This window comes from Amphibalanus amphitrite, unplaced genomic scaffold, assembly GCF_019059575.1.
Source record: "Amphibalanus amphitrite isolate SeventyFive unplaced genomic scaffold, NRLGWU_Aamphi_draft 000687F_arrow, whole genome shotgun sequence".
NCBI classification, from domain to species: domain Eukaryota; kingdom Metazoa; phylum Arthropoda; class Thecostraca; order Balanomorpha; family Balanidae; genus Amphibalanus; species Amphibalanus amphitrite.
In genome coordinates, this window is record NW_024882181.1 from 152,379 (window position 1) to 178,657 (window position 26,279).

Consider the following 26,279-nt stretch of genomic DNA (forward strand, 5'->3'; position numbering starts at 1 on the left):
CACACTGGTCCCACATCATATACTCCGTACCTGATCCTGATTGATCTCGTAAAGCCATAATCCCAGGAGCTCGATAAGATCGGGTACCACAGGCCATTATGGCTAAAAATCCCGAAACCTTAAAGTAAAACCACAATGCTTGAGGGTGTTTTCGGTTAAAAGAATAGCATTTCAATTATCTCCTACTGCGTGCCATGGTTTTTGTTACACATAAGAAGAAAACAACTGACATTTGTGGCCAAAAACATCCCCCTTCCCTGCCGGCTCGAATTAATGTACCTATTGCATACACATTAAACAATATAAAGCCCTCTTGTCATTGCGTGGCAAGTATTCTTTTTTCTACAAAATCGAGAATAACTCGAAGACTGTCATGGGTCACCACCTACATTTTTCTGTTTTCACCCAGTTTTGAAAGTTCGTTCAGGTACACTGCAGCACCATAAGCTGTAATTTTGATTTATGTAAATTTGATTGCGGTTTTATTCACCTGCAATAAAAGACTAGCAGGTGTGGCCAACAACGCCCAAGGTTGAAGGTAAAAAACGTCCGACAAGATTTTTGGCCCACTTTTGAATGTCACTCTATGTAGCTTACCGCTTAACTAATTAAAACAAGGATTGCAGAGCTCTATTCATACATTTCAGCATCCTCTTCAACAAATCAACAATATTATCAGTCGGGCACACTGTAGTATTTCCGATCCACTTATGGAAACGCTTCCATTTTTGGAACAATGTTCCAAAAATGGATACGCCGTTTCCAAAAATAGAAACGGTCTGTTCCATTAATGGAGACGCTGCGTGCATCGCTACCTTGAAAGCAAACTGGGCATTGATTGCTGCAATTTGGCATGCGCAGGATGCCACCAATCGACAGCCAGCATTCTAGTTTATATTCCTCTTCTCCGAATTTCCGATCAGAAACCGAAAGTCGACAAACGAGGCGATGCTTATAACATGTTGACGTGATAAAAAAATTCACAAGTTTTCTAATCAAATAAGGTCTGCACCGTCGTCACACCAAATACCGTCGTATTCTGACGATGAATTTATTCATTCTAGCTCATGTGTAACATTGATATCAATTTTATATATTGAAATGATATCTACACTTTATGTACTGCCCACTTTGGACCACATTTGTCCAGTAGTTTCTAGGAAATCTTAGTTTTAGTTGACTTTTGAATGTGCTAAGTTGCGGCGCATAATATATTAGTATCAAACCCGACGTCCAAGGTAACTGCCGAGAGCCGAGATGCTAAACCAGTCCCAAAACATCAATTTTTAGTTGCATGTGAATTTTAAAAAACACATTTAAAGGGACTATCCCACCTTTAACATGGGGTTTGAGTTGAGATAGCCAAGTTTGCGGCGAGGTTCAGAAACCACTATCTATCTAGGTTGCAACCCCCGCGGCCTCTTGGTGTTGAAGAAATTTGTTCCCTTCATTTGAAAATGGGCCTTGCGCCAGGCCCTATCTTCAACATGGAGCGACCGTTAGTGTGACGTCACCTCGTTTAGTCATTCTGATTTAAATGGGTTTGTTAGTTAAAAAATCACTTAAAACTTGGTCTGAACTTTGTTGTAGTGCCTACAGAGTAAAAAGAATCAGCTTTATGACAGTAATGTGACCTGGGGAAGGAGGTAATTTTGGGCTGTGACGTCACATATCATCCAATCTATAAAGTCGACCACAATTTAACTGGTTTTAACAACATTTTAGAAGGTGGGATAGTTCCTTTAAGCTAAATTTGCACACATTTGAACTTCAGCGTTTCTATTTTTGGAACGTCAGCGTTCCCATTTTTGGAAACTAAGTCTCCATAAATGGATACGATTCAGGAGCATTTTTAGGTGGTGACTTTGAATGCATACGACAGCTTTCCATGCAAGAAGACAAGTGCTTTTGGTGTATCCGTGCTTGTTTTACGCAAAACAGTGGTTATACCTACATCAAATCCAGCCACCCTTGGCAAGAAAATTTGTGCGGAAATGTTAGCGTTTCTATTTATGGAGCAAGCGTTTTCATTTTTGGAACAGAAGAGTAGTCAAAATTGGAAACGTTTCCAATAAAAGAAATGTCTCCATAAATGAATCGGAGATACCACAGTGCGCCGGACTGTTATCAGCATTAATTGAGCTATTAGGGGTGGCATATGTCGATATCACATAAGACACCAAAATGCAAATTACTCTGCAAGGAAGTATCCATAGCTCCATAGCAACCACCTAGCAACGTGAATCAAAGCTGTAAACAACTCGCGTTTGTCTCAGATGCGCATTTTTCGGAGCATATAACCAGAATCTGTTATCCTCGGAGTCATTTGTTGCAAAACAGAGTGACCATTTGACTATCAATAAGGACGATTTTTGCGAAATTCATGTTTCTTGCCTAACTACCTTTCGAAAAAGTTAACAGACGCTAAACAAGTTAGTCGAGCCGACGAAGATGGTCGAGCGTGGCAGTGCAGCGTCAAACTCACCGTGTCTGTTCTTTCCCGAGTCTTCAAGTCTCTTCTAGCAAACCATTAGACAGCAACAATTTATGACGAATTTTTCGAAATAATATCTGATCACTTCTATCACAACTGACACCTCAATCAACAGCCGGATCCGTCAAGGGTCCCGACGTCCCGACAAGATTCCTATAGATTCCCATAGATTCCTACGATTCCTAAAGATAAGGTTGGGCCAGGCAGTCACGTGACAGTTTCTGCTTGGTGTTTGAGTTGTGCCCAAGGCTATAGAACTCCGTTGTGCCGCCATCGTGGTTTATTGATATCTTTAAACAATTTTGACAAAATGTAGCTGAATATGTTAACATATATTTTTGTAAAAAATTGATTTTATTTAATAAACAGAAATAAGCAAAAAACAAAAGTTTTGGCCTAAGCGTAAAACTCTTATTTATGTAATACTCTTGACATTGCTTTGCATTGAAGATTCAGGCTAGAAAATTTTTCATACCCATTATAGGTATAATACAATTTATACAATACTCATTTCTATGCTAAGATTGCTCTAGCGTATGCGGCAAATAAAATGAGCATAGGTATGAATACGCATAAAAAATAAGTTAACATAGACTTGGGTATAACCACAGATCACATACTGCCCGGGCCTATAAGGTGTCACATAAGGTGATCCGTGGTATAACTAATGGTCAGAAGAGGGCAAGCAGCGCGCTTGGGATGAGGCGTTCTCTAAGACGTCTCAGCAGTGTCTGCTGGATGGGGCAAACCAGGTGGTCCGGGTGCGTCTTCTTGCTGCCGCAGAGCCCCACACCGCCGCCTGGGTGCAAGCCCTCCCAGTCACCAGTCTGGGACTCCACCTGGAGGACGAAACCGTCCGGGTAGCCCCGGCCGCTACTCAGGTCCACCACTCGCCGTTGTCAATGCACGGTTTTTCTAGCAAGCTCCAGCCTAGTATTGATCTTATTCAGTATTTACGGTACGAAGATTTGATAACGGAATGTGACGTTTCCACATCATGCTTGATGGTTGAAGTTTGCAACGTTAACAACTACCAAGTCAAGTCGCAGCCCCAGTCATCTGGCACGTCTCTGTCATCGAATAAAGCCAATGAACAAGAAAATTATTATTTTCCAGCATAAATGAAAATATATAACACTGCTACAGGCGGTACGCGGATGTCATGCACATTACACACAACGATTCAATCGAATAAAAACTGGATTAACCATAAATCAGCACTGGATTAACCATAAATAATAACAGTACAGCACCAAACACTTGAGATACACATTATAGTACTTTAGAATTTAGATGCACAGAGGAGTAATGAGACTAAAAGTTTATGCACGCCCTATCTTAAAAAATATTGAACGAGATATTTCCACAGTGCAAAAACAAAACCGAAATCCGACAAAAACCGATTCCAGGTTCAATGTCCACAGATTTAAAAACAAAACTTTCAAGTGCCCCCATGGTAAAAAAAAAATGACCAAAGACGGAATTGTAACAAAGAATAAATAAAGATATGTGCGGCAAACGAAGAGCGGCACTGGACGAGCGTCTGCCCAAAGTAGGCGCCCAGAGTTACTCCTTAGCCCAGCGGGCAGCAGCAAATGAATTACAGCCAAAGGAAGAATATGCATTAGTCTATTAAGGCTCATCGCACCATGACGAGGCACAGCTCGGATAACGCGATTCGCCTGCGTCCTCCAGGCGAGAAGCACCTCGAGTACGCTGCCGTGTCTTGACCAACTGCCGCATCCGTCGTCCGCGCCGCAGGCCTCCCAGCGGCCATGTTCCAACGGAGCCGTGAGCTTCACCGTCTCCCGCTCCGCCTCTACAAGGTGGATGGAGGCCTGGCCGGACGGGTGGCACAAGGACATCTGGAGCTCCTGCTGCCGGCCCCGGTGGAAGGAGTAGATCGCCGCTCCGCGGTCGACATCCACCAGCTCCGAGCCGGCCACCAGTCCAGCTCGGAGTAGTGCCTCCATCGCATCGGCCGTCGACCGGCGTGGGGCCCGGATGTGACTAGTGCAGCTCCGTGGGGTGCCCTGCCGCGCTCTGCCGAGTGTGCAGAGAGCAGGTAGACTGGTGGCGGTGAAGAAAACAAGCTGTTATCTTCTTTCGGGATCTGTAAAGAAGCATTCCACTAAAAAATACATCCGAAACGTTTTCCATATTTTTTTACAGAACACAATGCAGTAGCCAAAATAGATATGAAGTATGTGAAGACAACAGTCTACTGCCATTAGATAACTGATCCTGATGGACAAATACTTTAGATACTAGTATATCATAAGGTGGTTCAAAGGCACACTTTGCAGCTCCAGTAAAAAATCACTGTTATTCATACTTCATACTGTAAGGGGAAAGGGTGGGGTGGGGATGCAGCCAAGAGTGCATCATATAGGGTTGTAGTGGTCGGACCATCTGGAGCAATAGCCTGTTTTTGCCGTTTTTAATGTTAACCCTATGGCGCACATGAGCACGCGCCACGGGCGCACCCCCGGCCGAATCGTGCCCAAAATCTAATACGACCTGTTGAATTACGTGACCCACGAGTCGTGAGAATTTCACCCTCGTGCGTCAATCGACGGCGCCGCAATATCCGTTTTTGGGCGTCACGCCGCCGCAGCCTGTTTTTGCCGATTCTAATGCTAACCCTATGGCGCACATGAGCACGCGCCACGGGCGCACCCCCGGCCGCATCGTGCCCAAGATTTAATACGACCTGTTGAATGACGCGACCCACGAGCCGTGAAAATTTCACCCTCGTGCGTCAATCGACGGCGCCGCATAAAGCCTTTTTAAGCGTAACCCCGACGGCGGCGGACTTTTTAAGATTTATAGATGAATAGTAGACCACTACAACCGCTGGGTCGTGTCCCAGCGGTTGATGGTCCCACCAGATGGTCCGCGGAGGGGAGACCCATACCAGAACGTAGATTGTGAAACAATGTAAGTATCTGCCAATATTACCTTTTCCAGAAGAGTTGAAAAACAGCAATGGGTCAGCTCTTGTGAGAAGCACCATGCAGTGTTGGCTGCACTTCAATCTTGTCTCCTGTAAAAAAAAAAAACAGTATCACTGTATGATTGACAGTTTGATTGCATTTCCTTCAAGCTGCAACATCTCTATTTTAGACATTTTCAGTTCCCACTTGCGCACGGCACCCTACTAACCGGTCTCTAGCGATGTGCCAAATCTGAGCACAATCGGCCCGGCCGTTCTCGACATCTGGAAGCGTCACCCTGCACATGTGCACGTGCAGTTGCACCCCAACCGTGACACATTTAAACACATTGCCCGGTGGGTGCCTACATCCTTTTTATAATGTAGTTATTGTCATCACAATCAAGTTGTACCGTGCTATTGTCATTACAACAAAAATGACACCTCTCTGTTTTACACGTGTCACGTGCAGTGGAGGTCACCCGCATGCATTGTCCATAGTAAATACCTGTAAGAAGGGTATACGCTACCCCACACAAAAAACCGCAAGTGTAACAGTGTCCATCCCCTCCCCGGCGCCGTCTTCTTCCAGGGGAGGCGCCCCGGCCGCCGCACTGGGGCGTAGCGGAGTCCGTGCTTTTAGCACAGCAAAATATCCACCCAGGCTAGATTAAGGTCACGACAACCTAGGATTAAGAGTGGCTACAGACTCCAGGCTTTATGCAGACTTAACATTGAAGCATTATATATGCAACTAAATGACACACATGGTGTTTGTTCTAACCTTCTCAACAGAAAGTGAACGTGTCAGGACAGCACCCCTTGGTGACCATTATATTCAAGGAGTGTAGGAACTGATTCCCCAGGGGTGAAGCGATAGAAGCAAAAACATGAGTCACTAGTTCCCTCCTGTGTCTTCCCTCCTGCAGGAAAAAATAATACATGTGTGATGCCCAATGTGACTGATAACTGCATATTATAAAGCTGGAAATATTGTACAAAGTTGTGACAACACAAGCAAACTATGCATGTCACTGCTCTTGTATAACTTTTCTATTTTTATTGCTATATGAGACCTCACAAGACACAAAAATATGCATGGTTAGAAAGGGGGTAACAATACATTTCAAATGAACTAAGCAGATTATTTCTAAGCTCATTTAAGTCACAATTTCTGCTATATTTCGCTTGGAGTCACTTCATAGTTTGAACTCAAGGTGCCTTGTGGATTTACCTCAGGTATGTAGGTAAATCCACAAGGATTTATGGGCTTTACCTCAGTTATGTAGCTGCTCCCTCAATTTAAGTTTCTCGTTAAATTTCATTGAGGCGTTGCAAGATGGGCTGTAGCCAAATATGCTTCCCTGTTTAGCTGATGCTCATAATACCTGAACATTTCTAATTCCAATTTTTATAGCTGTTAACAATTGCTAAAGGCCCATGTACCTAGACAATAATGACTTTACAGAGGAAACCCCTGGCTGTGTTTCATGGGCACGCTGCCAGCAGCTGCCAGCGCATTCCGTGGAGCTAACGTCAACCTCTGGTAGTGTTGGAGGTATAGGCTTGTTGATGTCTATGGAAGCCAAAAGTGGCTGACAGAGTGCCGCGTTAAACCACCCTTATTTTTTGCACAATAATGGTGTGATAACTGTTCCTGCAAAAAAAAATAAGGTGAAGTGAACTAAAATCAGGTCAAACATTTATATGTACCCAAAAGTAGCAGTGTATGGAGTACCTATATTCACATTACCAATAATATGATGCACAACAGGCCATAGAAAACCAGTGCAGTTGGGGAAACTACAAGGTGAACGTCAAAAAATGGATTGGTCAATAAATGGACTTTTGATGACCATATATGGGCATAAATGCAGCCCCCGCTACTAAGTGTGAAAAACGGTATGACAAGCCGGTACTTGCGGTATCGCGTCCACTTATTGGAGAGAAAAGGCTTCCATTTTTCACTAGCAATTGGTGTGATTTGATAAAATTTGGCGAATTGACTCGAAAATGGCGATAGGAAAACGGCTTTTCTGCAGGTTCTGGGCGTCGCAATCAGCTGGCCATTCAATAAATGGATTGGTTTTATAAAAGAAAATTGTTCAAAGATTTAATTTAATTACAATAAACAAAAATATTTAATTCTATAATAATAACTTAACTACAATTTAAAAAACCATAAACAAAATAATAAAAATAATGACATTTTTAAACCACGGTACTGCTTACATTTTTTGGCGCGTCCGTTTCAATCCGCCACATTTGCCAATCACGGACCAATCACGGTTTGACCTTGCGTTGTAACTCTGCGATTTAGAGCCGCCAGTTAATTATGCACCGGGTGAGTGTAGGCCTTGCGTGGTTAAAAAACATTCTTATGCCTTATCTTTTCATTTGAATGCTAAAATTCATTGAAAAGATGAAGTTGTCTGATTTTATGACCATATATGGTCATCGCCCCGCCCACTCCAGCCGCTGATTGGCTAATCCAATTTTTGTTTGGCTCCTCGTAGTTTCCCCAACTGAGTGAATGTTGAATTGTACCCCAATTTCAATATCAATATGGCACTTGGCAATAACAGTAAAACACACCGTTTTTTATGTTAAATCAACAGAGAAAACTCCTGAACGTAAAAAATGATCAGAATGTATAATAAGGATAAAAGTATAAATAAAAATCGACATCAGCGCCTATCATCGCCCCTGCACATTCACCACTCCCCAGGCCCATGTCACTCCACCTTTGATGACATCATAAGGGGGCCTCAGGACAATTAATGGCGCGATGCGCCACAATCGCTCCCAAGCTACTTGCCAACAGCTGCCATTTTTGAAAATATTATTTTGAAATAAAGTTTCAAGTAATGAAAATATTGTAATAAAGTTGTAACTTAAATCTATACCATATCTAAAAACTTACTGAAAAATGATTTATCCATAGTAAAAATATAAGCTAGATGCGTTTTTTCGTTGCTTTCCTGCTGCTGCAGAGGGCTTGTAAATCGTCTATATCTTCAAAACCGGCCATTTCTTAGCATATTGCTGCTCTTTTTTGTCGCTGAAAAATTAGTTAAGCTTTCCATTGACATCAACGGCTGAGCGATATGTGTAGAGTGCGATCAATAATCTTCAAATGAAGTTAGTCATTTTTACGTTGCAAAGGAATGGAGTACCCCTTGCGAGCATCAGGGGTGACGTCACTCAGGATCTGTCTCTGATTGGTCGGCGGGGGAGTGACTGTACCTTCTATAGATGGCCTTGCCACTCCCCATTCCACACGCACAGATTGTTTACCCCTTGGTTTACCCCGTGTTCGCAGTCTCCCTGACGACGGAGATTCTATACGCCCACCGACCAATCACGTTGAAGATCAGCGGGGCTTGGCCGCAGTTCTCGAACGCCATTGACCAGATTAAGCAGGATCTTCGTCGTCAGTAAACTGTGAACACGGTGTTACATAATTCGCTATGGTAACAAAAGCGCCAGAATTGACTACGAGAATTGGATCCGAAGGTCAAATGGGTCACGTGACTGACAAGTTCAGATGGACAACACCTGGAAAACGGCACAACGTACAATAACGCTCTATATATCATTGGAAAGAGCATCAAAAATTGTATATCCTATCAACTTTTCACTTGAATATGTCTTCAAGGTACAAAGTTATTAAGCATCAAAGACGCTCCCATTGACTTTGCATGTTAAAATTTTTCATCTTTAAACGAGCCTAAAGACAACAAACGAATTTGCACAGCTTAAAGAAGCATAACAACATGTTCTATGGTCTTTTCTCAACAAGTCCTGAAAGTTTAAACAAAATCGTATCATATAATTTTGTACAATGAGCGAATGAAAAAGTCTCTGCAAAAACGCCCATTGACTTAACATGGGGAGCGAAAAAAGTTCAACTTTGACCTCGTGCAAAGACACGTTACGAAGTTCTGAGGGGTATACGGCGCACACTAGCGTGTACCCAAACGTGTTTGCCATAAAATGCTGGGAAGAAAACCACCTCCTTCTTGGCTCGTTTTTCCGCTATTGGCGATCGCGCAAAAAGTGTCCAAAACCCCGTTGACTTAACATGGGGAAAATGGAATCGCACGTGCCACGTGCCACGAGGTTTTAAGCGAGTAGCGACCGGTGCCATCAGGTAGATCGCCCCCAAGAGCCCATACACTGAACTTTTTACGAAAATCGCAATGCACGTTTAGGCCCCACCCAAAATGTCTCGATTCGCTGCCAGACTTGCTAAACATAGCCCGGAGAAGGACCGCTCCGGTTGTTTTTCAATAGAAAAACACAATTCTAACGAATAGTGTTTGTCTTTTCAAACAACCAGCGGTTACGGACTGACGTGCACGGCACCCTATTCGTCGGTCTACAGCGGTGTGCCAAATTTGAGTGCAATCGACCCGGCCGTTTTCGAGATCTGGAAGCGACACCCTGCACGTGCGCACGTGCAAAATGGGTCCCATCTGACTTTTCCACGGCAACCTACTTACCGATCTCTGGCGGTGTGCTAAGTTCGGCTACAATCGGTCCGGCCGTTCTCGAGATCTGGAGGCGTCACCCTGCACGTGTGCACGTGCAGCTGCACCCCAACCGCGGCACATGAAAATACATACTTACTGACTTGTGCACGGCACCCTACTAACCAGTCTCTAGTGGTATTCCAAATTTGAGCACAGTCGGCCCGGCCGTTCTCGAGATCTGGAAGCGTCACCCTGCACGTGCGCACGTGCAAGATGAGTGCCATCTGATTTGTGCACGGCACCCTGCTCGCCGATCCCTAACGGTGTGCCAACTTTGATCACAATCGGCCCAGCCGTTCTCGAGATCTGGAAGCGTCACCCTGCACGTGTGCACGTGCAGCGGCACCCCAACCGCGAGACATGGAAATGCATTGCGCGGCAGGTGCCTACAACCATGCCAAGTATCTGCGCAATCGGCAAACTAACTACAGAGTTATTAGACTTGTTACCTAACTGACACCTCTTCGTTTTGCACGTGGCACGCGCATTAGGGGTCACCCATACGCATCAAGAACAGCACACTACGTGTAAGAAAGGAAGAAGCTATCCCACACAAAAGACCGCGAGTGAATCGGTCCAGTGGTTGCAGAGATATAAGGTTTGTAAAGGCATCCCACAGGCGGCCTACTGTTAATATTTAGCAAATAATCAGTGTCGCATCCGCACACGGGAGGTATCGCCGTCACCTGTTCGTATACTCTAATGTGGTTGGGTTCAAGTCACAGTCGAGCCCTGCTTTTTTACAGCTTTTCTTAAAAACGGCACATCGTGCAGTGACGTTCTATACATTGTTGGAAAGAGCATCGAAAGTTGTATATTTTATTAACTTTTCACTTTGGTATATCTGCAACGTAAAAAGTTATTAAGCAACAAAGACGCTCCCATTGACTTTCCATGTTAAAAATTTAAAATTTCAAATTAACTTTATAAGAAAAAACGATTTCTGCCAGCTTAGCGAAGCATACCAGCATGTACTATGCTCTTTCCTCTACAAGATATAAGAGTTTGGGCGAAATCTATCTCTAAAATTTTGTACAAAGATCGAATGAAAATGTCTCTGCAAAGGCTCGACATCGCCGTCCATTGACTTAACATGGGACACAGCAAAATTCCAACTTTGACCTCGTGCAAAGACACGTTCCGAGATTCTGACGGGTATACAGCGCACACTGGCGTGTACCGGAACGTGTTTGCCATAAAATGCTCGGAAGAAAACCACCTCTTCCTTGGCTCGTTTTCCCGCCATTCGCGATCGCGCAAAAAGTGTCCAAAACCCCATTGACTTAACATGGGGAAAATGGAATCGCACGTGCCACGCGCAAAAGACTTTTTAGCGAGTAGCGACCGGTGCCATCAGGTAGATCGCCTGCGGGAGCCCATACTCTGAACTTTTTACGGAAATTGAGCGATTCGTCTAGGCCCCCGTCAAGTTGCCCCAATCTCAGGCCAACTTTGCAAACATAGCCCGGAGAACGACCGCTCCGGTTGTTTTTCAATAGAAAAACACAATTCTAACGTGGCACATGAAAATACATACCAGCATCTGCGATGCTGGGCTCCGCATCGCGGGACCGCAGGTTGTTTGAGCAAGCACCTCTGTAACGCCGCAAAAAAAAACGCCAAACGAGAGGATGAGCCTTGCACGTCCAGACCGGAATGGGTGTGCTACGAACTGACATGCACTGCACTCTAGGCCCGGGCAGCGCTTGTCGAACAGCACTGCGGATCCAAAGGTTGGGACTTTAATTGTGAAAAACTGCCCGTCCGCCGCAAAACGCAAAACCGCAAAACTCGCAAAACGCCAACGCAAAAGCCGCAAAAAAAAACAAGCAAAAAACAATCGCCCGCAGGCAAAAATCGCAGAAAAAAAACGCAAAAAAGCCGCAAAACGCCCGTCCGCCGCAAAACGCAAAAACCGCAAAAAAACGCAAATACCACCGCCACAAAAAAATCGCCCGCATCGCCCGCCGCCAAAGGCAAAACGCCGCAAAACACGGCCGCCCGCCTAAAACCGCAACACCGCAAATAACGCCCGGCCGCCGGCGACCGCAAAACGCCGCAAAAGAAACGGCCGCCCGCCGCAAACTACAAAACGCCGCAAAAAACAGCCGCCCGCCGCAAACCGCCGCTAAAACGGCCGCCCGCCGACAAACGCAAACACCGCAAAACACCCGCATCGCCCGCCCGCCCGCCGCCAAACACAAAAAAACGCAAAAAACGCAAACACCTCCGCAAAAAACGCCCGCAACGCACGCCCGCCCGCCGCCAACCGCAAAACGCTGCAAAAAAAAATGTGGCAAATGTGGTGCATTCATATCTGCCGTTTAAGCAGCCATCCCTTAATTACAGCGCATCCTAATCGTCCAATGTTCGACAAAGTTACGCACATACTGCACTTTGTGGCAAAAATGGCGCTTTGAGACAAACGTGGCGCACTGCAACAAACGTGCCGCATTCGTTCATGTCGCTTAACAATTCATCAACCCACCAAATTCTAGTCCAATCGGACTTAAACTGGCAAAGTTATGTTCATTTGAATATTTCACTCTAAAATATCTCCGCAACGGAGGTGCCCAAATTTGCACGTGTGCCACGTGACCGCCGGTAGTGTAAGCAGGACTTGTCCCCTCACTGATTGCACCATTTCAGTGTTCCTGGCTTGTGCTGTTTTCGTGCTATAAGGCCACAAATCGGCAAACACACGATAATCTGGGAGGTACGCGACTCAAACACGTGGCCACGTGGCACGTGCCGGACCTCTGATAGCTTCACCGTTCACGCCACGTGATGACCCATCGACGTGGCCATCAGCATGTAAAAGATGACCCCGGCCGGTGTCACCGTCTCTGAGCAGTGGACGGCTAAACTCGAAAAACGGGAAAATTTAGGGAAATTTCACCTTTCGAATATATAATTTCCCCAGAATTTTAAATTTTTCATTTTACAAAAAATCCGAGATAGCAGTTTTTTAGCGTCCTTCATTCTGTGCCTAAACCCGTTTTCAGATCGACCCTATCATAAAAACTGACGGCCTGACGGCTATTTCCCCCACTCCTTGCATTTCACAATGCTAGTATGTTTAAGCACCAAAATTGACCCCGTGCCACGGCACGTGCAATAGCACGTGCGACACGTGACCACTAGTGCGACAAGCTGGACTCATCTGCTCACCGGCTGCACTGATTTGGTGTCGCTAGTTGAAGTCGTTTCCACGCCATAGGACCCCGAGTAGGCCAATGTCGGATTTTCCCCGAGGTTACCCCATCAAACACGTTTGCACGTGGCACGTGCTTTTCAATCGCCCCATATCTGACCCATACCATGTGGTAGCCGACACCCCGGGGCACAACATATTGGAACATTTTCAAAATCTAACGTGGAAATTTTTGACAAAATCGATTTGAAAATAATATTTCGAAATCGCCATAGGCTCAACATGAGGTAAATGTTCGTGACGATTACCCGAATTTTTGTCAATTATATTTTAAATAATTACCACCGTCAGTTGGGGTGCCAGCCCGAGATCCGACCCTAAAAATATCAGCAAATATAATTGACGAAATTTTTCGCAAATCGCATTTTAAATTTTTCCCATGTTAACCCTATGGGAAAATGCACGTGCCGATTACCCCAAAACGGGCCATTATATTTCATAACGAAGCATAACAACATGTTCTATGGTCGTTTCTCAACAGGTCCTGAAAGTTTAAACAAAATCGTATCATATAATTTTGTGCAATGAACGAATGAAAATGTCTCTGCAAAAACGTCCATTGACTTAACATGGGGAGCGAAAAAAGTTCAACTTTGACCTCGTGCAAAGGCACGTTACGAAATTCTGAGGGGTATACGGCGCACACTAGCGTGTACCCAAACGTGTTTGCCATAAAATGCTGGGATGAAAACCACCCCTTTCTTGGCTCGTTTTTCCGCCATTCCCGATGGCGCAAAAAGTGTCCAAAACCCCATTGACTTAACATGGGCGAAAATTGAAACGCACGTGCCACGTGCCACGAGGTTTTAAGCGAGTAGCGACCGGTGCCATCAGGTAGATCGCCTGCGGGAGCCCATACACTGAAATTTTTACGAAAATCGAGCCACAAGTTTAGGCCCCAATCAAGTTGCCCCAATTCGCTGCCAGCCATGCAAAACATAGCCCGGAGAAGGACCGCTCCGGTTGTTTTTCAATAGAAAAACACAATTCTAACGAATAGTGTTTGTCAATGAAGAAACAACCTGCGGTTATGCCCCAATCTCAGGCCAACTTTGCAAACATAGCCCGGAGAACGACCGCTCCGGTTGTTTTTCAATAGAAAAACACAATTCTAACGAATAGTGTTTGTCTTTTCAAACAACCTGCGGTTACGGCCCCGTCAATTTCAAGATCTGGAAGCGACCCCTACACGTGCACTCGTGGAGCTGCACCCCAACTGTGGCACATGAAAATACATACTAACTGACTTGTGCACGGCACCCTACTAACCAGTCTCTAGCGGTATACCAAATTTGAGCACAGTCGGCCCAGCCGTTCTTGAGATCTGGAAGCGTCAGCCTGCACGTGCGCACGTGCATAACGGGTCCCATCTGACTTGTGCACGGCACCCTACTTACCAGCCTCTAGCGGTGTGCCAACTTTGATCACAATCGGCCCAGCCGTTCTCGAGATCTGGAAGCGTCACCCTGCCCGTGTGCACGTGCAGCGGCACCCCAACCGTGACACATGGAAATGCATTGCGCGGCAGGTGCCTACAACCATGCCAAGTATCAGCACAATCGGCAAACTAACTACAGAGTTATTAGACTTGTTACCGAACTGACACCTCTTCGTTTTGCACGTGGCACGTGCATTAGGGGTCACCCATACGCATCGAGAACAGCACACTACGTGTAAGAAAGGAAGAAGCTATCCCACACAAAAGACCGCGAGTGAATCGGTCCAGTGGTTGCAGAGATATAAGGTTTGTAAAGGCACCCCACAGGCGGCCTACTGCTAATATTTAGCAATAATCAGTGTCGCATCCGCACACGGGAGGTATCGCCGTCACCTGTTCGTATACTCTAATGTGGTTGGGTTCAAGTCACAGTCGAGCCCTGATTTTTTACAGCTTTTCTTAAAAACGGCACATCGTGCAGTGACGTCCTAGGCATCAGTGGAAAGAGCATCAAAAGTTGTATATTATATTAACTTTTCACCTATATATCTTACTAAAGCTAAAAGTTATAGAGGAATAAAGATGCTCCCGTTGACTTTCCATGTTAAAAAAATTTAATTTCAAATGAACTTTATAAGAAAAAATGAGTTTTGCCAGCTTAACGAAGCATAACGGCATGTACTATGCTCTTTCCTCTACAAGATATAAGAGTTTGGGCGAAATCTATCTCTAAAATTTTGTACAAAGATCGAATGAAAATGTCTCTGCAAAGTCTCGGCATCGCCGTCCATTGACTTAACATGGGACACAGCAAAATTCCAACTTTGACCTCGTGCAAAGACACGTTCCGAGATTCTGAGGGGTATACGGCGCACACTAGCGTGTACCGGAACGTGTTTGCCATAAAATGCTGGGAAGAAAACCACCTCCTTCTTGGCTCGTTTTCCCGCCATTGGCGATCGCGCAAAAAGTGTCCAAAACCCCGTTGACTTAACATGGGGAAAATGGAATCGCACGTGCCACGCGCAAAAGACTTTTTAGCGAGTGGCGACCGTTGCCATCAGGTAGATCGCCTCCGGGAGCCCATACACTGAACTTTTTACGAAGATTGTACATTTCGTCTAGGCCCCGCTCAAGTTGCCCCAATTCGCTGCCAGACTTGCAAAACATAGCCCGGACAACGACCGCTCCGGTTGTTTTTCAATAGAAAAACACAATTCTAACGAATAGTGTTTGTCTTTTCAAACAACCTGCGGTTAAAAACACAATTCTAACGAATAGTGTTTGTCTTTTCAAACAACCTGCGGTTACGCAGCAAAAACGCCCGCCACCAAACGAGAGGATGAGCCTTGCACGTGCAGACCGCAGTCGGTGTGCTAGTGTTTGTCTTTTCAAACAACCTGCGGTTAGGCCCCAATCAAGATGTCTCGATTCGCTGCCAGACTTGCAAAACATAGCCCGGAGAACGACCGCTCCGGTTGTTTTTCAATAGACATCTGCGATGCCGGGCTCCGCATCGCGGGACCGCAGGTTGTTTGAGCAAGCACCTTTGTAAACGCAGCAAAAACGCCCGCCGCCAAACGAGAGGATGAGCCTCGCACGTGCAGACCGGAGTCGGTGTGCTACGGACTGACGTGCACGGCACCCTATTCGCCGGTCTATAGCGGTGTGCAAAATTTGGGTGCAATCGGCCCGGCCGTTTACGAGATCTTGAAGCGGCACCCTGCACGTGCGCACGTGCAAGCTGGGTCCCAACTGACTTTTGCACGGCACTCTATTCGCCGGTCTCTAGCGGTGTACCAATTTAATCGCATTCGGCCCAGCCGTTTCCAAGATCTGGAAACGACCCCTACACGTGCGCACGTGCAGCTGCACCCCAACCGCGGCACATGAAAATACATACTTACTGACTTGTGCACGGCACCCTACTAACCAGTCTCTAGTGGTATGCCAAATTTGAGCACAGTCGGTCCAGCCGTTCTTGAGATATGGAAGCGTCAGCCTGCACGTGCGCACGTGCAAACTGGGTACCATCTGACTTGTGCACGGCACCCTACTCGCCAAGCCCTAACGGTGTGCCAACTTTGATCACAATCGGCCCAGCCGTTCTCGAGATCTGGAAGCGTCACCCTGCCCGTGCGCACGTGCAGCGGCACCCCAACCGTGACACATGGAAATGCATTGCGGGACGGGTGCCTACATCCATGCCAAGTACCAGCGCAATCGGCAAACTAACTACAGAGTTATTAGACTTGTTACCGAACTGACACCTCTTCGTTTTGCACGTGGCACGTGCATTAGGGGTCACCCATACGCATCGAGAACACCACACTACGTGTAAGAAAGGAAGAAGCTATCCCACACAAAAGACCGCGAGTGAATCGGTCCAGTGGTTGCAGAGATATAAGGTTTGTAAAGGCACCCCACAGGCGGCCTACTGCTAATATTTAGCAATCATCAGTGTCGCATCCGCACACGGGAGGTATCGCCGTCACCTGTTCGTGTAGTCTAATGTGGTTGGGTTCAAGTCACAGTCGAGTCCTGCTTTTTTCACAGCTTTTCTTAAAAACGGCACATCGTGCAGTGACGTTCTATACATTGTTGGAAAGAGCATCAGAAGTTGTATATTATATCAACTTTTCACCTATATGTCTTACTAAAGATAAAAGTTATAGAGGAATAAAGACGCTCCCATTGACTTTCCATGTAAAAAATTTTCATTTTCCAACGAACTTTATTAGAAAAAACGATTTCTGCCAGCCTAACGAAGTATACCAGCATGTACTACGCTCTTTCCTGTACAAGCTATAAGAGTTTGGGCGAAATCTATCTCTAAAATTTTGTACAATGAACGAATGAAAATGTCTCTGCAAAGTCTCGGCATCGCCGTCCATTGACTTAACATGGGACACAGCAAAATTCCAACTTTGACCTTGTGCATAGAGGTGTTCCGAGATTCTGGCGGGTATACGGCGCACACTGGCGTGTACCGGAACGTGTTTGCCATAAAATGCTGAGAAGAAAACCACCTCTTCCTTGGCTCGTTTTCCCGCCATTCGCGATCGCGCAAAAAGTGTCCGAACTCCCGTTGACTTAACATGGAAAAAATGGAATCGCACGTGCCACGTGCCACGAGATTCTGAAGGGTATACGGCGCACACGGGCGTGTACCTGAACGTGTTTGCCATAAAATGCTGGGAAGAAAACCACCTCCTTCTTGGCTCGTTTTTCCGCTATTGGCGATCGCGCAAAAAGTGTCCAAAACCCCATTGACTTAACATGGGGAAAATGGAATCGCACGTGCCACGCGCAAAAGACTTTTTAGCGAGTAGCGACCGGTGCCAACAGGTAGATCGCCTCCGGGAGCCCATACCCTGAACTTTTTACCAAGATTGAACGATTCGTTTAGGCCCCACCCAAAATGTCTCGATTCGCGGCCAGACTTGCAAAACATAGCCCGGAGAACGACCGCTCCGGTTGTTTTTCAATAGAAAAACACAATTCTAACGAATAGTGTTTGTCTTTTCAAACAACCTGCGGTTATGTCCGAACTCCCGTTGACTTAACATGGAAAAAATGGAATCGCACGTGCCACGTGCCACGAGATTCTGAAGGGTATACGGCGCACACGGGCGTGTACCTGAACGTGTTTGCCATAAAATGCTGGGAAGAAAACCACCTCCTTCTTGGCTCGTTTTTCCGCTATTGGCGATCGCGCAAAAAGTGTCCAAAACCCCATTGACTTAACATGGGGAAAATGGAATCGCACGTGCCACGCGCAAAAGACTTTTTAGCGAGTAGCGACCGGTGCCAACAGGTAGATCGCCTCCGGGAGCCCATACCCTGAACTTTTTACCAAGATTGAACGATTCGTTTAGGCCCCACCCAAAATGTCTCGATTCGCGGCCAGACTTGCAAAACATAGCCCGGAGAACGACCGCTCCGGTTGTTTTTCAATAGAAAAACACAATTCTAACGAATAGTGTTTGTCTTTTCAAACAACCTGCGGTTACCCGGCATCTGCGATGCCGGGCTCCGCATCGCGGGACCGCAGGTTGTTTGAGCAAGCACCTTTGTAAACGCAGCAAAAACGCCCGCCACCAAACGAGAGGATGAGCCTTGCACGTGCAGACCGCAGTCGGTGTGCTACGGACTGACGTGCACGGCACCCTATTCGTCGGTCTATAGCGGTGTGCCAAATTTGAGTGCAATCGACCCGGCCGTTTTCGAGATCTGGAAGCGACACCCTGCACGTGCGCACGTGCAGCCTAGGCCCCAATTGACTTGTGCACGGCACTCTATTCGCCGGTTTCTAGCGGTAACGAATAGTGTTTGTCTTTTCAAACAACCTGCGGTTACCCGGCATCTGCGATGCCGGGCTCCGCATCGCGGGACCGCAGGTTGTTTGAGCAAGCACCTTTGTAAACGCAGCAAAAACGCCCGCCACCAAACGAGAGGATGAGCCTTGCACGTGCAGACCGCAGTCGGTGTGCTACGGACTGACGTGCACGGCACCCTATTCGTCGGTCTATAGCGGTGTGCCAAATTTGAGTGCAATCGACCCGGCCGTTTTCGAGATCTGGAAGCGACACCCTGCACGTGCGCACGTGCAGCCTAGGCCCCAATTGACTTGTGCACGGCACTCTATTCGCCGGTTTCTAGCGGTGTACCAAATTGGAGCTCAATCGGCCCCGTCAATTTCAAGATCTGGAAGCGACCCCTACACGTGCGCTCGTGGAGCTGCACCCCAACCGTGGCACATGAAAATACATACTAACTGACTTGTGCACGGCACCCTGCTAACCAGTCTCTAGCGGTATACCAAATTTGAGCACAGTCGGCCCAGCCGTTCTTGAGATCTGGAAGCGTCAGCCTGCACGTGCGCACGTGCATAACGGGTCCCATCTGACTTGTGCACGGCACCCTACTTACCAGCCTCTAGCGGTGTGCCAACTTTGATCACAATCGGCCCAGCCGTTCTCGAGATCTGGAAGCGTCACCCTGCCCGTGTGCACGTGCAGCGGCACCCCAACCGTGACACATGGAAATGCATTGCGCGGCAGGTGCCTACAACCATGCCAAGTATCAGCGCAATCGGCAAACTAACTACAGAGTTATTAGACTTGTTACCGAACTGACACCTCTTCGTTTTGCACGTGGCACGTGCATTAGGGGTCACCCATACGCATCGAGAACAGCACACTACGTGTAAGAAAGGAAGAAGCTATCCCACACAAAAGACCGCGAGTGAATCGGTCCAGTGGTTGCAGAGATATAAGGTTTGTAAAGGCACCCCACAGGCGGCCTACTGCTAATATTTAGCAATAATCAGTGTCGCATCCGCACACGGGAGGTATCGCCGTCACCTGTTCGTATACTCTAATGTGGTTGGGTTCAAGTCACAGTCGAGCCCTGATTTTTTACAGCTTTTCTTAAAAACGGCACATCGTGCAGTGACGTCTTATGCATCAGTGGAAAGAGCATCAAAAGTTATATATTATATTAACTTGTCACCTATATATCTTACTAAAGCTAAAAGTTATAGAGGAATAAAGACGCTCCCATTGACTTTCCATGTTAAAAATTTTAAATTTCAAATTAACTTTATAAGAAAAAATGAGTTTTGCCACCTTAACGAAGCAAAACGGCATGTACTATGCTCTTTCCTCTACAAGATATAAGAGTTTGGGCGAAATCTATCTCTAAAATTTTGTACAAAGATCGAATGAAAATGTCTCTGCAAAGTCTCGGCATCGCCGTCCATTGACTTAACATGGGACACAGCAAAATTCCAACTTTGACCTCGTGCTAAGACACGTTCCGAGATTCTGAGGGGTATACAGCGCACACTAGCATGTACCCAAACGTGTTTGCCATAAAATGCTGGGAAGAAAACCACCTCTTCCTTGGCTCGTTTTCCCGCCATTCGCGATCGCGCAAAAAGTGTCCAAAACCCCGTTGACTTAACATGGGGAAAATGGAATCGCACGTGCCACGCGCAAAAGACTTCTTAGCGAGTACCGACCGGTGCCATCAGGTAGATCGCCTGCGGGAGCCCATACCCTGAAATTTTTACGAAGATTGAACGATTCGTTTAGGCCCCACCCAAGTTGTACTGATTCGCGGCCAGACATGCAAAACATACCCCGGAGAACGACCGCTCCGGTTGTTTTTCAATAGAAAAACACAATTCTAACGAATAGTGTTTGTCTTTTCAAACAACCTGCGGTTACAGAAAAAAGGTAAGTCAAATATTACTAGGTTAACCCTCGCCGGCCGAGGTGGGGGGTGCGGGTGCCGCACCACCTAAGGTTTTTTCGCGATAGCTCCGAACACGCTGGTGATAGAGAGCTGAAACTTGGCATAGATGACCTTTGATTCAAGTTGGATCTTTTTACACCAACCGCATTTTCGGGTCAGGTCAGGTCACCCACCTATGACGTCATAAGTGAGCCTCTGCACGGTCTTCAGATGTCGCAAATTGGCAACGCCCTCACGGCCAGAGGTGCTTTCACAGGGAAATGAAACATGCAGGACCTGATATCCATTACGAGTCTCACAGCTTGTATATCTCAGATTTTCCTAAAGGTCAAGTCATTTTCATGACCTCACCATTATAAGTCAAGAAGAAAAATGAAAACTGCTATTCTGGCGCCGGGAACGACCTCTAACTATCTCAAGCACACAGAATCGTGATCTGACGCCTTCCTTGCAAGGTAAGATGCGTAACTTTTGCAATGTTGACCTTGCGTGACGTCATTTATGACGTCATCAAGGTCATATTAGTTTTTCGTCAATAACTCCCGATCAAATTGAGCTAGCGAGTCGGGAAAGCCACCAATGGACTCAGGAAGACCTGCCGAATCGAATAATATGCCACACGTTCTCTTTCCACCAACTTCATGACCTGGGGGCGCTGACCTGACCGTGACCTGAGGTCAACACCCTAAGTTGACCTGACCCAAACAAAAATTATATCATTCGACGCGCCTAAGCAAGGCAAACACGATGCTGCCAAAATCGCGGCCCTTTTTGGCGAAGTTATTCGCCAAAAACTAACCCGTACCTTGAGGCATTTGACCTGACCTCAGAGGTCACCGGTTGACGTAGGACCTTAAAATCGGGTATCGATCTCTGCGTCCCGTAACGGCGCACACGCTCGTTTTTTCCGCGACGCGCCAGCGACAGAGACATACAGACAGACCTACAGACAGACAGAGAGGCAGAAACAGAACAGAAACAGATACAAAGATGAAGACAAAGACAGACAAACAGACAGACAGACAGACAGCTACAGACAGACAGACAGACAGACAGACAGACAGCTACAGACAGACAGACAGACAGACAGACAGACAGACAGACAGACAGACACAGACAGAAAGACAGACAGACAGACAAACAAACAGACAGGCAGACAGATAGACAGACAGACAGACAGACAGACAGACAGACAGTGAGTAAAAGTGAGAGTGGTTGGCGAGGGGCCCACAAAACACTACCATTAGCTTCGCTCAATGAATAGCCCACAATGGTATCACCTGCAGCCGTGGGAATTTATCGTGGGATAATGCAGCCGGGCTGATATATGAAAAACTATTGCTGCACCGTCTGCAATTCTGCAACAATGTGACTGACCGTGGCCCTGCAGCGGGATCGGGCACTATCACCTGCTGGGGCTGCAGGGAGCGACACCGCAAACAAAAACTGCGGGTTGTGTGGAACAGTGGATGAATGAATGAACGGAGGGGGAGGGGGAGTCCGGGAACTGGGAGGCCAGGTGGCGCGGGTTTAAATGCACGGTGCACTGCTCAGATATACTGCATACCAATGTGCTGCAGATTTATGGTGTATTGAAGGATTAACGTAGTACTGACCGTGACGCAGTGTTGTTGATAGCAATTAGATCAATAGGCATAGCTAACGCACAAACTTCACTCAGTATAAATTAGCATAACCTAAATCATGGCTCGTCGGCCCCTCCTAATGCAGTGCAGCTCTTTATCAGCGATAATGTCAATACTTTGCTCATTGCTGTCTGATTCGGATGTATCATTCAACAATGTTTGACTTACTTCCATTTTACAACCCCATGTCTGATGAGTTGTTTTTTGACTCATAAAGCTCGTCTTGTTCTCTCATGGATGGTCTGCGCACATAAATCAATCCCTCATAGTTGGTGCTAATGCAGATCAATAGTGCTTTTGCAGACAACTTTAACCTTCGCCCCAGTGGGGGGGGGCATATGTTACCACCCTGTCACGTTTTTCGCGTGTAAATAAAAAAGCGCGGCGCGTAGCGCCGCGCCGCTTGGGGTAGCTTTTTGTACATCAATTTTGGACAATGTGTGAAATTTTTGACCCCAGGTCATGTCAGGTCAGGTCACCAGGTCAAGTTAACTGACCAAGCCTAAAAAAAAGTTTGCAATCATGTCCAGCCTGCAGTGTTTGTCAGAAAGGTTTCAAACTTGGTGGATTGCATGATGTTATAGGCGCCTACAATTTGTATATCTCGGATTTTTTATATCCGTGACCTAAGGTCAGGTCAGTGGCGTGACCTTACCATTATAAGGCAATGGAGAAAAATGAAAATGCCTCTAGATCCGTGTGTACGCATAGGAACAGTCCAAATATTTCAGAATCACAATGATTTAGTCCACTCGTGACGACCAAGGTGTCATTTTTGCTGATAGCCTCTAGACAGGTCATCCGAGGTCACTTGAGGCTACAAACAGTTTTTTGCCAATAACTCGCGATTGGAAAGAGATAGAACGCTGGGGATGGTCTCATTGTGTTTGCCTTGTTGAGACGCATCGACTGATATGCAACATGACCTTTTTCGGTCAGGTCATGACCTTGACCTGAGGTCAAATTTTCAAGTTGACCTTTCAAGGTCAAATTATAGTTCATTCGACGCGTCTCGGCGAGGAGAACACGATTCTGGCAATAGAAATGCCGTGGCTTTTTGTAGTCAAAAGTTATTGTCGAAAAACACTTTTCGTAAAAACAGCTATTTTTGGAGTTTTTGCCCTCTGGAGGCTAAACCGTTGACCTGAGGTCAATATTGATAATGACCTTTTCAAAAGAAGAGCTCAAAAGCTATCGTTTGCTGTTCCATGCGTTTTTCTAGCTACCATAGTTCCTGAGATAACGGCATGTTTTCTGAAAAATATCATGACAATTGGCAAATTTTGACCTTTGATGACCTCTGGTGACCCCAATATTGCACTAAGGTGAAAAATGACTGAAATACTTTCAAACGTACATATTGAGAGCTATCGACTGCTTTTTACCGCGTCTTTCTAGCCCTCTTAGTTTTTGAGTTAGAGGTGGGTGGTAACATATGCCCCCCCCCACTAGGGCGAAGTTGGCTGAGACCGCCACTGGGGCGCGGGTTAATTGATAGCCCGGTCAACATAAAACAGAACCAGCCAGCCCTTTCGAGTTATTGTTGACACTAAATCCAAGGTGAATTCAAATACACTAAATCAGTGAAAAATCATAAATCATGCATTATAAACTGAAATGATATGATATCCGTAAATAACATTTGCATCATGTTATAACTTGGAGGAAAAGCGGACGCATGCGACACAGAGCCTAAGCGCTAGCCCTCGCCCTGGCAGGGGGGGGGGTCGATGCGACCCCCCCTAAGGTTTTTCGAAGATAGCGCAAAAACGGCGGCGCGCAGCGCCGCCAAATTTGGCACAGCCTATTGGGCAACCTTTTTACATATGACCTGAAAATTACAGGTCCGGGTGACCTTGGGTCAGGTCACCAGGTCAGAAAAACCGGTACAAGGTCATGGTCAAATTTCAATTTTCTTCTTGCACCTGTCCAACTCACAGTTTTCGACTGATTTCCTTCAAACTTTCAGGATGTGCTAAGTTTACCGAGTTGTATAACATATAGTCCGGCTTTTTTGGGGTCACTGACCTGAGGTCAGTTAGAGGTCATTACGTCGTAATGTTAAGCCTATGGGAAAATACTAAATTCGGAAAATACTGGAGATATCCGCTTCGTTCTATCACTTTTGTGCTTTGAAACCACGGTACTTAACAGCAGGTCACTTGGTGCTTCTTTGTTTTGATGTACTTATCCATGGGTCAGGTCAAATGAGGTCAACTGAGGTCAAATGACGTTTTTGCCAATAACTTGGCACATAATTACGCTAGAGCTTAAAAAAATGGTATCATTGTGTTCCTGGCGATCAGCCGAATCGAATGATATGCGATATGGTGCAATTTGGTTAACTTGAACTTCATTTATTAATTTAAGTTTTTAAAATTTAAGAAAAACTTTAAGTACACTTAAGCAAGCTAAAAAGTATATCATTCGACGCGCCTTGACGTGCTGAGTTCACTGGTGCTTTTCTTTTTGCTCTATCTTAATTAGATCAAAAGTTATAAGCGAAAAACGTTTGACCTGTTTTTAGCGAAATTTTTACATTTATACCCCCCCAAACCCCCTAAATATTGACCTAGAGCAACCAAATTTGCACAAGGACGAGAACTCCAGAAGGCCCACCTACCTACCAAATTTAGTGTTTCTAGGTGCCATAGGAGCCAATCGGGAGTGGGGGGGGGGGTCGCATCGACCCCCCCTTCACATTGCCCCAACAGACGGTAAATAACTTTTGAAAATACCAATTTCCAATTTTAGTGTTTTCTGGGCCAAAATTTTGCGAGGAATCCGATGGTGTGGTCCCCGAAACCTGAAAAAATTTCCATTTTGGAGATAGCACCTATTTTTTGAAAAATAAATATTTGTCAGGCTTAATAGTCAAATAAATTGGAAACATAATGAGTTAATTTTTGTAACAACACTAGAATGTGTCGAACATGAATTAGACATATATTTTAGCTGAGATGATACTATATCTGCGCATACATGTACATGAACTAGTACATTAACCCTCGTCGGCCGAGAAGGGGTGGGGCGGGTGCCACCTAATAGGGCTTTTCGCGATAGCTTAAAACTCGCTTAGGGTAGACAGCTGAAACTTGGCATACCTAATCTTTTATTCAAGCTGGATCTTTTGACCTCAACTGCGTTTTCAGGTCAGGTCAGGTCACTGACCTATGACGTCATGAATGAGCCTGTGTGAGGTCCTCAGATGTTGCAACTTTGCAACGCCCTCAGTGCCAGAGGAACTTTCACAGGAAGATGAAACTTACAGGACGTAGTATCATTCAGAGGTCTCACAACTTGTATATCTCGGATTTAACCTAGATGTCACATGAGGTCAGGTCGGTCACGTGACCTCACCATTATAAGTCAATGGGGGAAATACGAAAACTGTTATTTTGGCGCCGGTAATGATCTAAAACTATCCCAAGCACATGAAATCGTGGTTTCATGATCGGACCTTACAAAGAGTACATGAAACCACGATTTCATGTGCTTGGGACAGTTTTAGATCATTTCCGGCGCCAAAATAACAGTTTTCATATTTCCCCCATTGACTTATAATGGTGAGGTCACGTGACCGACCTGACCTCATGTGACATTTAGGTTAAATCCGAGATATACAAGTTGTGAGACCTCTGAAGGATACTACGTCCTGTAAGTTTCATCTTCCTGTGAAAGTTCCTCTGGCACTGAGGGCGTTGCAAAGTTGCAACATCTGAGGACCTCGCAGAGGCTCATTTATGACGTCATAGG

The 26,279-nt window shown here is 46.0% G+C and overlaps 1 long non-coding RNA gene across 1 annotated transcript; it reads right to left on the minus strand.

Moving 5' to 3' along the window:
- Positions 1 to 4,004: 4,004 nt before the first annotated feature.
- On the minus strand, positions 4,005 to 8,167 carry LOC122364625. Its single transcript, XR_006253602.1, has 2 exons — positions 5,456 to 8,167; positions 4,005 to 4,607 (listed from the first exon to the last, which is right to left on the minus strand). It is a non-coding gene; the product is annotated as an uncharacterized LOC122364625 (long non-coding RNA).
- Positions 8,168 to 26,279: the final 18,112 nt, after the last annotated feature.